Source organism: Solanum stenotomum, chromosome 6, assembly GCF_019186545.1.
Source record: "Solanum stenotomum isolate F172 chromosome 6, ASM1918654v1, whole genome shotgun sequence".
NCBI classification, from domain to species: domain Eukaryota; kingdom Viridiplantae; phylum Streptophyta; class Magnoliopsida; order Solanales; family Solanaceae; genus Solanum; species Solanum stenotomum.
The window spans coordinates 26,555,749-26,570,882 of NC_064287.1; the positions used below are offsets into that span (position 1 = coordinate 26,555,749).

The 15,134-nt window shown below is 39.9% G+C and overlaps 1 pseudogene; it reads right to left on the reverse strand.

The window, feature by feature from the left end:
* Positions 1-3,159: 3,159 nt before the first annotated feature.
* Positions 3,160-15,134, reverse strand: part of LOC125868629 (uncharacterized) — a 33,729-nt pseudogene continuing 21,754 nt past the window's right edge.

Genomic DNA, 15,134 nt, shown 5'->3' on the forward strand with positions numbered 1-15,134 from the left:
TAAGTCAAACAAGACTACACACTTTCGCTAGTGTGCAACGGTCATTACAAGAGAATCAATTCGATAAATGGCTAATCACAATGAGATGCAAAGAGTTCACATATTGTCTATGCAACTTCATTTGTAGCCATACATTAATGTTCATTCAATTGAGAGCACTATTCAAGTCATCGGTATTGATCGAAATCGAGACTTAAATTCTTGCAAAAGAACAGCCACATTTAACTCATGAGGGTTGGCAAAAATGTGCAAAAAATTCAAATTTTTTTGAAAGGGTCAAAAATCATTTGCAATTAAAAATAAACAGAGCCACGAGATCAAACATCCACAGAAAAGCAGTTATTAACACAATTATAAACAGACAACCTAAATGTATTCAAAACACGAATCATAAATAGTACACAGACGTGTGGGCCTCACCCCACCACAAATAAAAAGCAATTTGTCCTCAAATTCAGGTATTACGGAATTCGAAAGGCAAATAAAGAAATACAAGACATAGAAAGAGGTAAAGAGGGATACTGTCTATGCAGTCTCCCTATTTGTCGGGGCATTCGATGCATTTCCCTGAAGTAAAATCATGGTCCCCGGAGTATTGTTGTTTTAGTCCTCATCGTTTGCCTTTGCCGTGGCCCTTGCAGCAAGATTGGCTACAATAATCTAATCTATCTCCTGAGCTACTCCGAAGGCCCATATTGCATTAACAAAACTTCAAGCCCATGAAGGCACATTAGGGTAGATGGGAATTTGTCTCTTTACTCTAGCTTCATTGGTATATTTCCTTTGACTGGCTAGCTCTGCTTTCTTTTCGACTTTCTTGAACTCTAATGCTCTTATGTGCCTGGGTGGATCATTTATCCTTTCGACTTTTGATCTAGCCATTACTGCAAAGACTTCGAGGATAAGTTAGATAGCACTTCAAACAAGAGAGAAAGGGTATTTCTAGGTGTGGAATTGATTTTCCAAGATAGCTGGCGAAGTATCCTGTTAGGCCAATCGTTGAAAGTGATGTACAACTGATAGAACAGAGCAGATAAAGAGAGAGTAAGGGATCTTCCGGCGAGTCGCCGAATACATTTTGTGAATTAAACTGACCGCCAAAAGTCACAGATTGATCAATACATAGAGTATTCAGTAAAAGCTGGAATTGGGACGTTAGGCGAACCACCGAGCACTTTGCTAATTTTATTCATCTCGCTGATCAGCTCAACATGTCTAGTTTCAACCCATCCTTTAAAATTTCACCCCACAACCCCAGATAGTGCAACTTACGCTTATATAACTTGATTTCAATGAAAACCTAAAGAAACTTCTATTCTCACCGCTTAACAATTCACTTCAAAGCAAAGCTAAGTGGTAGTCCCTCAAATCATGTAGAAAATATCAAGTCTTAATCGATAATAAATACAATCCTAGTGACTCAGAGACTCAACAAAGATTTTCTACTGTCAGTGATTATGTAAATGAGTAAAAAGTCTGATCAAATAACTGAGAAGTTTGATTACCAACCTTTGATGCCGAATTAGATAGTACTGGCTTGCCAGGCAGCAATGTGATCCTAATCCGAGCACAATTTGACACGTAAAATACTCTAAAAGTGCGAGAAATATAATGGCTAAAGTGTGAGTTTGAGTTTGTGTAAAGGGACAAAGTGAATGAAATGGAGCTTTTAAACTTGTGGCTTGTGACCGTCCAATTTCTGCTCATTCGGCGATGTTAGTCGATCTCGCTTAATCACTTGGTGAAACATCGAATATCTAATGCCCTCGCCAAATATAACACAGTTTTTCAGTTCAGGTGAGCAGTGCATTGGCAGTCTTTATCGAGATAGCCAATTGGATTGGCGATGCACTGACAAAATTTATATTCCGCCGAGTTCAGACTCAACCTTTAAGATGTATTGCGTCAAATGGTGGGAATAATTGGGTGCGCCGAACTCATTGGCGATCCGCCAAACTGATATGTTGCTCGCCTCCATACATCTTTTCCAGCACTTTCCTTACTCAATTTGTACAAACAACACACTATTATTTTATCAAGATAACAAAAAATAATGAGTAAATGGTTTTGGGTTACCTCCCAAACAACGCCTTAGTTAACGTAGCGGCACGAGCAAGTTAACCTTTAGACCTCACTCTTTGGGTTAGCCATAGTGTCACTAGGCAAACCCCCTTGTTGTCTCGGATTGAGATGAGACAAGATATGACCCATTTGGGTCTCTAACTATTTGATTGAAACTGAATAAGAGGTGGCAGTCTAGCTGAGGGTAGACACGTCTTCTTTCATGCCTTTTAGCATTTTTTCTGACACTTCAACTTTGTTTAGGATACGCTAGAGCATATCCTCATACCTACCACTTTCCGAATCCTTGGGCTTCTGACGCTCGTGGGGAGGCACGTATCTATCCTTCTCCCCATCCTTCTAATTTGGATTATGATACCTCCATTCACGATCTCGATCCTTCCAGCCTTCATCTCTGATCCATCCTTGATTACCACCTTGCCTTGGGTAGTTTGAATGGTATCCCCCACCTTGGTTAGCTAGGAAATCAACTTCCTCGTTATACATGGCTTCAAACTTCATCTCCTCAGGATTCGCACCCCCGACACCCACAACATTAACACCACGGGCACCAACCCCCATGACATTTTTAGATAAAATGTGAAGCTGCGTCCTTTTTGTGCTATTCCTAGGGCGGGAAGAAGATAAGAAAATGCCATGATCCTGGCCATATTTTGGTCTCTCTCATTATCATTTTCAACCTGCTTCTTGTATAGCTGAAATGTGACCGGTGAGACCTGATCTTCGCGAGTGTACCACGCCCTGTTCATGGTTGTCATCCCATCGATAAGTTGACCTGCTACTGCGTATGGTTGCTGCATTAAGCCTCCGGGCGAGAGTTGGTCAGCTACACCTTTGTTCACCAAGTCTAGACTCCAGTAAAAGTATTGAAAGAGCACATTATCAGGTAGACCATGGGTCGTGAAATGTAGCACCAATTTCTTAAACCGGAGCCAAGTTTCGTGAAGAGGCTATCCATTTAGACGCTTGAAGATTTGGATGTTATCCCGAATAGTCAACATCTTCGAGGGAGGGAAAAATCGCATATTAAATGTGGTGACCAGATCCTCCCATGAAGTGATTGAATTTTGTGATAATTCAACTAGCCATTTGCAAGCTTCCCCCCATCAATGAGAAAGGGAATAGTCTTAATCCAACTGATTTCTGAGAGATGTTCCTGAACGAGAAAGGTCCACACACGTCCTCGATATTTAGAAGATGCTCATGTGGGTCCTCATGAACCAATCCACTGAAAAGTCCTTTTAGTTGCAAAAGTTTCAACATGGTGCTTGTTATGTGGAACACCGCATTTCCCTCTGTTGGAGGTCGATGGATGGATCTGACACCTCCCATGAGATGTAGATCATTGATGTTTGGTTCTTGGACATCGTTGAGGTTACCAATGTCATCCTGATGGCCTACTTGACTCCCGTTACTACTGTTAACACTCATGTTTTCTGAAATATTTACACAATCAACAGAACAAAACTAAAAATTAAATTAGTGAACTACAACTAAGAAGAACAAAAATTCTACTAATCTAAAAATTCTCAAATAACACCACTCCCCGGCAGCGGCGCCATTTTGATACTTATCGTGACCAACGACACTAACCTACGGTATGAGTGTCTACGATCGTCAATAGTATAGTAACTCAACTAAAGGTTGGGGTCGTGTCCTAAGGGAGTGGTTTTGAGAATTGATAGAAAAATAAAATTAAGCTCTAACTAGTCGTAGCTAAAGATATTAAAGAGTAAAAACATAATGAATAAAAGGGGGTGACACAAAAGTGTCAAATAACGATTTGGAGGCTTTGTCACAATTAGTAAAAGTAGTGCAACGCTCAAATATGCTATCGTAGATCAAATCAAATTGAACTCCAACTCTTTCACGATTCACAATGAAAATAATGTGATGACCTTCGACAATCGTATAGTACCTGATTCCAGAGAAGAAAAAAAGGAAATGTTAGTTTTCAAGCTTCCCTGAAATACCTGTCTTTTTATTCAAATAAAAACTACACCCAATAGCAATCTCAAGTATCGAATACTTCAAACGAATATGCAGTACATTCAATAGTTGCAAGTTTACAAAGCAATTCAAATGCTTTCCATATCTCAAAGATAATTGGTATATACCTGAGAACTCTTGATTAAATTAACAAGTTTCCAAATCGTATCATCTGTGATGGGGTTAAGTACAGCGACAAAAAGGTGCAAAAATCCTATTGTAAGAAGTGTAAAGTAAAAATAATAGCAGAAGCATAAGACCGGTTGCCTACCAGATGCTAGGTAGAAAAGGTTGGCAATCAGAATCTTTAACAACCATTTGACTTGGATGCTCAACGAGGAAACTAGTATGTGTCATAAATATAGTGTTGAGTGAACCATCATTGTCCCACCAATCCTCATCCCTGCAAAAATTAGATGGAACCGAAAGCAGTGAGATGATGAAATTACATATATTGGAATAAAAAATTGTTATTTGGCAGCAAAAAAGCACAGCTATAGCCTTTGTATTTATTAGAGCATCTAACGTTAGGACATCAGTCAATAGTTTAGTCGTATTAGGATCAGTAGTTTAGTCGTATTAGGATTGCATTACTAGTTCAACAATTATTATTTATTTAGATTACTTTAGTTCAGTTCGTTTAGGAGTCTAATTATTTTCCCTGTAACTCTATTTAATACCTTGCTGCCTTCATTAATAAAGATACTCTTTTCAGCACACATTCAGTCTTTATATGGTATCAGGGCTCTTCATGCCCTAACAAGTACGATCATTTTTTTTCTTCTCCTAACACAAATGAACAACAATGACCAATCACAATGGTAACAAAAATGGCAACAATCCCAGAGTTGTTAATGTTGATAACACGATAGGTACCAATATTATCATTCAATTCAATCCTGCATCCCAATTGCCCATCAAACTAATCTGTGGTCAAAACTTTGACACCTGTAAAGCCCAATTTTCCATGCTTATGTATGTCTATAACCTCTTTGGCCATCTCAATGGAATCACTCTGTCCCCTAGTTGCACAATTACCCTCGACACGATTACATCTCCTAATCCTACCCTCTTAACTTGGTTCCGACAAGACCAACTCATCAAGAATTCCCTCATGGCTTCTGTCGAACCCACTATTGCCTCTACTATTGCTTCTGCTGACTCGACTAAATCAGCTTGGAATGCTTTGCATACCACTTATGCGAACAAATCTCAAACCCGAGTCTTCAATTTGCATGATCAGCCTGCCTATGTCACTAAGGACTCTTGCTCCATTACTGAATATCTTCACACTATTTGGTCCTTCTCAAATGAGTTAGCCACTGTTGGTGCTCCTGTTTCCAATCCTCAACTCATTGTCAAAATACTCAGTGGTTTAGGTCTTGAATTTCGTGAGATCTCTGCTGCCATTCGTCCAAGCCATACATCTATATCCTATGAGGAACTGTTTGAAAAGCTACTGGACTTTGAACTCCTTATTCGCCATGAGGATGCTAAGATACTACCTAGTACCATCACTTTTGCAGTTGCTACTCCCACCAAATTCAACTCCAATAATCGCAACAATCGTAGACAAACCAACAACTCTCAACAATGTAGCAAAAATTCGCGTCCAAGCACTCCACCACAATGGCAGTCCAATTCCAATCCAAACGGTGTTACTTCATGTCAACTATGTAACAGAATTGGCTAAACTGCCAATGTTTGCCTCTCAAAGTTTCATAATCACTTTAAAGTGAAAGCCAACTATGCTGTTGGGTTTACGACGTACACCAACCCCTGGATAGTTGACTTAGGAGCAACCCATCACATCACAATAGATCCACACAACCTACAACCATATCGCGGTAACGAGGATGCCTCCGTGGGTGATGGTAACAAAATTCCCATCTCTCACATTGCCTCTACTAAAGTAAATGCATCAAATAATGTTTTTAAACTAATTCACACTCTGTGTGCCCTACCATTAAATGCAAGCTTCTCTATTTCTAAATTATGTCAAGACAATCTTAAGTCTATTGAATTTTCTCCTATTAACTTTGTTGTGAAGGATATGAAAACGCGGAAGCCACTGGTGCATGGTCGGACCAACAATGGACTGTATGAGTGGCCTGTCTCAAATCCCCAAGCTCACATTATCTCCACATCCACTCCTCTCACTACTTGGACATCCTCACTCTAGAGTTCTTAGGTTTATTTTAAATAAATTCTCGCTACCATTTCATGAGCGAGACAAAAAAATTCATTGTAATTNGGACCAACAGTGGACTGTATGAGTGGCCTGTCTCACATCCCCAAGCTCACATTATCTCCACATCCACTCCTCTCACTACTTGGACATCCTCACTCTAGAGTTCTTAGGTTTATTTTAAATAAATTCTCGCTACCATTTCATGAGCGAGACAAAAAAATTCATTGTAATTCTTGTTTATCTAATAAAGCTCATCGATATCCTTTTACCCAACTATCACTGTGTAGCTCTAAACCACTTCAAATTATTTTTAGTGATTTATGGGGGCCATCACCAGTCTTAACTCTTGACAAAAAGTTGTATTATTGTATTTTTGTTGATCAATATATGAAGTACACTTGGCTCTACACACTAACAAAGAAAAGTGAAGATAAAGAGATCTTTCAAAAAATTTATCTTGTGATGGAAAAATATTTTGGCACCAAAATTTTATCATTGTATACTGATGGCGGAGGTGAGTATAACAGTCTAGACTTCTATCTTTCACTTCACGACATTCAACACCTTCCTCCCCACCCTATACACCCCAACAAGTTGCACTTGCAGAATGATGACATCGTCATATCGTCGAAACTACAAGAACACTCTTACATGAGGCGTCCCTCCTACCCCCATTCGGGTCTTTTGCATGTCATCACATTGTCTACCTCATCAATAGTCTTTCAACCTCTCACCTAGATAATCAATCCCCATTCTAAAGATTACTTCAAAAATCACCTGATTATAACTCCTTATGGATTTTTGGTTGTTTATGCTATCCATGGCTTAAACCATACTCCAAAAATAAATTTGAATCCAAATCTACCCCATGTGTCTATCTTGGTTTTTCACTATCCCATCACTGTCACCAGTGTTTTGACCCAATTTCTGCAAAGGTCTACTTGTCCCAAGATGTGCAATTTGTTGAGGATGTATTTCCGTTTAAGACATTGTTCTCCAATACTACCATTAAATCAGCTCACCTAGAATGGGCAAAAATAACAATGCCATGTTCTTTGAACCCCGCACCCAAACTTCCCATAGTTACTGAACTGCCAACTCCACTAGAAATAGCAACAAGCACAACTCAAGATTTCTCATCACCATCTGCTTTGACTCCAGCCCAGTCCGGAAATAACTCAAACTCACAGTCCTTATCCAACAATTCATCAGCAGCGGACGCAACAAATTCACCTCTTGCAGCTCCTCCCTCTCTAGGTACATTTTTATATTCCTCATCTTCAATAATTCCCATTTCCTAGAACCCATCTTCTATATCTACTGCCCAACGTTTAGCACTACCACACCTCCCTACAAACTCACAAACACCGATCCCAGCCAACACACAAAGCAACTTGTCTCTTCTAAGTGTCTATCAACGTAGAAACACCAACCCATTAACACCCATGGCTCCTCAACTGGCCTGTCATATCCTCGAGTTGGAACTCGCTCCTTCAGCACCTCAATGTCCATCTCCTCCTACCCATGTTGTCACTCGATCCCAAAGCAATATCACAAAACCCAAGAAATTTTTTGATTACCTAGCCAAATTGAACCCCACAATCACAAACACTACTGTCAAACAAGCACAAAAACATCCCGAGTGGCATTATGCAATGAAACATGAATTTGATGCTTTAATTAAAAATGAGACTTGGGAACTTATTCGTCCTAACCCGACTAAAATCATTGTATCCCGCAGGTGGTTTTTCAAGATCCAGAGAAATGTTGATGGGTCAATTGACAGATACAAAGCGTGCCTGGTTGCAAAAGACTTTACTCAAAGGTCGGGCATTGATTTTCATGCCACATTCAGCCTAGTTGTCAAGCCGACCACAGTTAGCATCGTCCTCTCTATGGCACTTCGTCACAACTGGCACGCTCGCCAACTGGATGTTAATAATGCCTTTCTCCAAGGTAACCTTGAAGAGGAAGTGTACATGGAACAACCTCCGGGGTTTACTAGTGATGACAAACCAATGCATATATGTCGGCTGTGAAAGGTGATCTATTACTTGAAACAGGATCCTTGGGAATGGTACAATGTCCTCATAGGTTATCTTTCATCCATAGGCTTTGTTAAGACAAAATCTGATGCCTCACTACTAGTCAGACATGGTGTAGATGATACATTGTTCATCCTCATCTATGTCGACGATATTATTATCACTGGGAGCAATACTTTTAAGTGTCAATCACGTTATCACTTCCCTTGCTTCTAAGTTCTCTATTAAAGATTTAGGTAATCTTTACTATTTTGTTGGTGTTGAAGTGATACACAGCTCTAACGGTTTAATTCTCACCCAAGAAAATTATGTGAATGAAATTTTAAATGATGAGCTAATGACCGACTGCAAGAGTATTAACACACCAATGAGTGCATCTGAGTTACTCACCTTGTCTAATGGAACTCATTTGACTGATGCTACACGTGATTGCCGAGTATTGGGTAGGCTTCAATATCTATCCTTCACTAGACCTGACATAGCCTATGCAGTCAACAAGCTTTCTTAATTCATGCAAGCACCATCAGACTTGTTCTTCGATACATACGTGGTACCATTCAACTCGGCCTACGCGTTACTCCTATTGATGAATTCAATCTACATGTGTACTTTAATGCAGATTGGGGTGGGGACATCATTGACAGAGTTTCTACATCTGGTTACATCTTGTTTCTTGGTCACAATCTGATTAGCTTGTCCTCAAAAGAAGCAAAATACTATCTCACGCTCCTCCACTGAATCTGAATACAGGGTTGTAACACCCTGAAAACCTAATGACCTAAGCTAGAGCCTAACATGTAGTTTAGTAGCCTAGTGAAGTTAAAACGTAAGGTTAGAGTCCTAAAATAACTTCTCTAGTGTAGTACTAGAGTTTTAGTGCCAAAACATCAAGGTACGACCCCCTAGGACCCCGCAAGGGTCCTTGAAGAGGACCCAAGGGAAGGTCCAAAAGCTGTCAGAAAACAACATAGACCACGTTTGGGCACCTATTAGCCGTGGGTGGAACCATGCTCTGTGGTTAGGTGGCGTGGTTCGAAACTTAGTCTCCCCACGTTGGTCCCCCAATTTCCCCTATCAGACCCAAACTACGACTATACAGTACGTGGCGTCACCCAACCTATGGATCGTAGGTGGGTGTCTTGGGTTGAGACTTAGTCTCCCCAAGCTATCCCTCCAAAACTCCCTCTCTCACCCAAACCACATTCATGCAGTACGGGCCGTGGTCCCATCCACGGTCCGTGGATGGGGTCCGTGGATCCCAACCTGCAAAAGTTGCTTTGGGGTTCGACCATAGGGAGGGTAATTTCATAAATTCCTTTTTAATTAATTAATGGTAGGGGCGGTTATTATTAATTATTTCAAGTACATTAAAGTACTTTTAACTCTCATAACTCACAAACTCGAAACATAAATACCTCTCCACTCTCAAAAGATTCTCCCTCTAGACTCATTTGAAGAACAAAGAAGAAGGTCAAGATTAGGGTTCAAGCTCCAAGAATTTCACTCCAATTTCGTCGAAAACACCAATAAAGGTATGGGAACTGATGCTTATCATGACCAACGACACTAACCTACGGTATGAGTGTCTATGATCGTCGATAGTATAGTAACCCAACTAATGGTTGGGGTCATGTCCCAAGGGAGTGGTTTGAGGATTGATAGAAAAATAAAATTAAGCTCTAACTAGTCGAAGCTAAAGACATTAACGATTAGAAACATAGTAAATTAAAGGGGTCGACACAAAAGTGTCAAATATCGATGGGGGGTTTTGTCACGAGTAATAAATAGCAAAAATTAACAAGAAAATCAAGTATGGGGGAATGTTCTTGGGGTGTGACCGCAAAACAAGTTGAGATAAATCGTTGGGTACATGCTTTCAATAGGAAATTTGCAAGATAATAGTGACTAGGCTAAGCTTTAGATGGATATAAGTTCCCTCTCGGGAACTTACCCCATTTCAAATGGGTTCCTCTCGAACACCCATTTGCCGCATAAAGACCAGCCTACGCCTTACCCCACTCACTCTCTCGAGTTAAGTGTTAGGATATGGGACTAGGGATCACCCTCTCGTGATAAACCTAATGTCGACCCACTCCTTAGGCCATTAGTTTAATGGTCTTGGTTTCGCGACCTCCCTCTCGGGCAAGCCAAAAACACATGGGTGGTTTTGTATTTGCAACTACGAACCCATTAAATTAAACCACAACCACTAGGTGAAATCACCATTAAAATACATCTACCCTAGCAGCAAGCAAGACCCAACAACAATATCAACACATATTTGCTAAATCACACCCTAATAATGGGGTTTTTAGCCACACATCAAGAAATAACAAAATACACCTAAAATGATATTAAAACGAAATGGGTATAAGAAATCAAACCTTGATTTAAGCAAAGGAAGAAGAATGTATAAGACCCACTTCCAAATTAGGGAAGATGAAATCATTTTCTCTTCAAGTTTCCGACAAAACCCTCTCTTAACTTGAGAGAAAATATGTAAAAACGTACTATTCTATTATGAAAATAATAATAATGGTTTAGAACTTATCAAAATTAATAACAAGTTTAGTATTTATAGACTTCAGAAAATAGCGCTGGCGGATTTTTTCAGTGAAGTTAGTCGATGTCGCTGAATGACTCAGCGACTCGCCCTTCTTCTGTTTCATCGCCGTTTCATGCTTCCCTTCATCATCTTCATGTTCTGGATCATTTGACGGTATAGTACTGCTTCGCGGAAATGTTCGGTGAAGCGCTGATTGCTCATTTTATCAGCTTTTTGATCCTTCTCCTTCAGGGCTTCGCATACTGGAACAAAGGGCGCAGTGAATCCCTTCGGTGTATTACCAAGTGTGCTTGGCGATGCTCAAGCTTCAGCTTCTTCATTCTTTTCAGCCTTTTTGTTTCTTTCTGCGTCTAAGTTTCCATGCTTCCACCAAACTTAAAACACCTAAAACTTAAGAGTTTTCATCAGCTATTGAGACAAAATAAGCATTCGGGGACACTATTTCTACCAAAATAAAGCGCTAAATGAGTCCAATTTGTGGACTCATCAAAACGCCCAACTTAAACTTTTGCTTGTTCTCAAGCAAACTCAAGTTCAGCCGTTCGAAAAGGTTGTCTCAAACAGTGCTACACAAGACTCAATCATGAACATACACAACAAGATTCAAATTACATATTCAAAGATCAACTGTGCACTCAAAGATTCAAGTTGTGACACACCATTACCAGAGATTCTCATGCTCGCAATACTTGCTACTTGTGCGAGTTCAAGCTCGACAAAAAGTATCTAAATGCCTTCTCATGAAGAATGATTCCATATTCACACTGAGGTTAATCAATTCAAGATCAGGAATCAGGTGCAAAGCTCACACTCAAAAAAGAGGAACACAATGCATGCTTTCACCCATAGGTTTGCCCTTATTTTCCAATCGACTTTTGATTCGGCTTACTCATGATCAAAAAGGTCTTTCTAAGGCTTGTAATAGGGATGAGTGCAATATGGTCATTTAGGCTCAATGGCTCGTTCCTCGTGGGATTTTCTATTCTCAAGGCATTCCCTTCTCCTCCTTTATCAATTCTTTTTCTAACACTTCTAAATCACCTATTTATTCACCTTGATGTCTTGCTTGGAAACCCGATTTCCTTTGTAAGTTATTCCACATATTATTTTTTTACTAGGAAATTGAAGGGATTTACACTTATGCAATCCCATGGGTTAGGGGGGACTTTTTCTTCCACTTCTTCACTTCTCATTTTCCTTTTTATCACACCCCAACTTAGGCTTTTGGCCTAAGTTGGCTATTCACTAAATCACAAATTAAGAGGATTGTAGGTAGTGGGTCAAGTAATGTATAGGATTCATCAAGGTTCATCCAAAGAAATGTAAGGCTCAAAGGGTATTCAAAAGAGTTTCACACAATCACTGGTAGGCCATAAAAGAGGTATATGTCAAATTTGGTTCACACTCTTTAAAGTTGCCTAAGATCATTTCAAGAGGACACCTTTCTAAATCAATCAGACTAACAGGGTAAATTCTGTGTTTATTCATGCAAGTTTCAAAGCAAGCTAATCACACAAGGCATCGACACTTAAGTCAAACAAGACTACACACTTTCGCTAGTGTGCAACGGCTATTACAAGAGAATCAATTCGATAAATGGCTAATCACAACGAGATGCGAAGAGTTCACATATTGTCTATGTAACTTCATTGGGCCTCGTCATTGCCATACATTCATGTTCGTTCAATTGAGAGCACTATTCAAGTCATCGGTATTGATCGAAACCGAGACCTAAATTCTTGGAAAATAGCCACATTCAACTCACGGGGTGTGGCAAAAATGTGCAAAAAATTTAAAAATTTTCGGAAGCGTCAAAAATCATTTGCAATTAAGAATAAGCGGAGCCACAAGCTCAAACAATTGCAAAGCAGTTTTTAAAACCACAATTAAAAACAGATAACCCAAAGGTACACCAAAACAAGGATCATAAATAACACACAAAAGTGTACGCTTCACCCCACCACAAATAAAAAACATTTTGTCCTCAAATGCAGGTAATTTGGAATCAAAAGGCAAGATGAAGAAAGATTGAGAGGAAGGTGAAGAGGGGATCCTTGTTAATAGGTTGCTCCATCTGTCTAGACATTAATGTTTTGGCTTGCAAAAACCATCCACTTAGTGACGTTGGTCAAGCTGGGTAACTCATTAGGCGGAACGTAGACTGTGGGTTTATCCACCGAAGGTTACAGAACCGCTGCTATACGAGGGTTCCAACGACGAATTCTATCATGGTCGCCAAAATGATCAGCAATTCGCCAATGATTTCCAATTGTTACCGAGTTTTACATACTTTAGATTTTGAATATAGCTTGAGTCAAATGGCGGAATAGAATGGATCGTCGGATTCTTCAGCGATTCACCAACTGGAACTATTGGTCGCCCTTTTACACCTTTTGATCGCCCTCCACACTTTAGTTTATAAAACTAGCACACTATTATTTAATCAATACGCAAAAAAGAAGATAACAAAAGGTTTTGGGTTGCCTCCCAAACAATGGCTTAGTTAACGTCGTGGCACGACGCAGCAACGGCTTCAGGCGTCTTCCAATGTACCTCTTCAACCAATGAAATATCTTGACAATCTCCCAGATACAATTTCAGATATTGACCGTTCACTGTAAATGGAGGTCCTTCCTAATCTTTAAATTCTATGTCACCATTGATGAACACTCGCGTTACTAGAAATGGTCCAGACCATTTGGATTTGAGCTTTCCAGGGAAGAGTCTAAGTCGCGAATTCTATAGCAGAACCCAATTTCCTACCTTAAAGTCTCGCTTGCGTATCCGAGCATCATACCATTTCTTCATCTTCTCTTTATAGATGGCTGAAATTTCATATGACTTGAGTCTAAATTCATCCAGTCCGTTCAGCTGCTCTGCTCTCTCCCTTGAAATTTTTGACCAGTCCAAATTTAAAGGTTTCAATGCCCATAATGCTTTGTGTTCTAACTCAACGGGTAGATGACAAGCCTTACCATAAACCAACTGATATGGAGACATCCCGATAGGTGTTTTGTAAGCAGTCCGATATGCCCATAGGGCATCATCTAGTTTCCTAGACCAATAGATCTATTGACGTTTACTGTCTTGGCCAAGATGCTTTTGATTTCCCTATTTGACACTTCGACCTGGCCACTTGCTTGGGGATGATATGGGGTTGCCACTTTGTGTTTCTCCCCATATTTACTCAGTGCCATTGAGAACCAGTTATTGCAAAAGTAGGATCCCCCATCGCTTATGATTGCTCTCGGAGTGCCAAATCCAGCGATGATGTAGTGTTTCAAGAATTGGACGATACTTTTTCCTTCGTTGTTTAGAAGTGTGATGGCTTTCAACCATTTGGAAACATAATCCACATCCACCAAGATATATTTATTTCCAAACAAGCTCACAAATGGGTCCATGAAATCTATACCCCATATATCGAATAACTCAACCTCTAAAATAGGAGTGAGAGGTAATTCGTGTCTTCTAGACACTCTGCCTTGCTGCTGACATTTAGAGCATTTCTTTAAAAACTCATATGCATCCTTGTAGAGTGATGGCCTGTAATATCCACTCTGGAGAACTTTAGCGGCGGTGATGTATGGCACACATGGAGAATTTCTACAACTTCTTCTTTAGGAACACCTTCTGATAACATGGTCAGCACACTCTCATAACAAGTATGGCTCGTCCCAAAAGTACTTTTTTAAAATCGAACATGAATCTTTTATGTTGGTAAAAGGTCAACTCATCCAGCATCAGCCCACACACAATGTAATTTGCAAAATCTGCATACCATGGCGTATGTTTGAGGGATATTGCAAACACCTGTTCATCTGTGAAAGAGTCATCTATGTGAACCTCATGCTCGATATTCTCCCTTGCTTCCAGCCTTGATAAATGGTCAGCCACTTGATTTTTGCACCCTTTTCGATCTTTCACCTAGAAATCAAATTCTTGTAATAGTAGTACCCATCATCTTTCTTTTCCATCAAATAACGGAGTGCAACATGATCAATGTGTACAATTACTTTGGTGCCTAGCAAGTACGCCCTGAATTTTTCAAATGCATAGACTACTGCAAGCAATTCTTGTTCGGTGACCGTATAATTTTGCTAGGCACTATTTAGAATCTTGCTTGCATAGTAGATTGGGTGAAACATTTTGTTGCGCTTCTTCCCCAACACAACCCCTAGTGCCATACCGCTGGCATCACACATTAACTCAAAATATTCAGACCAATTAGGGATGATGATGATCGTGGTGGATATTAGCT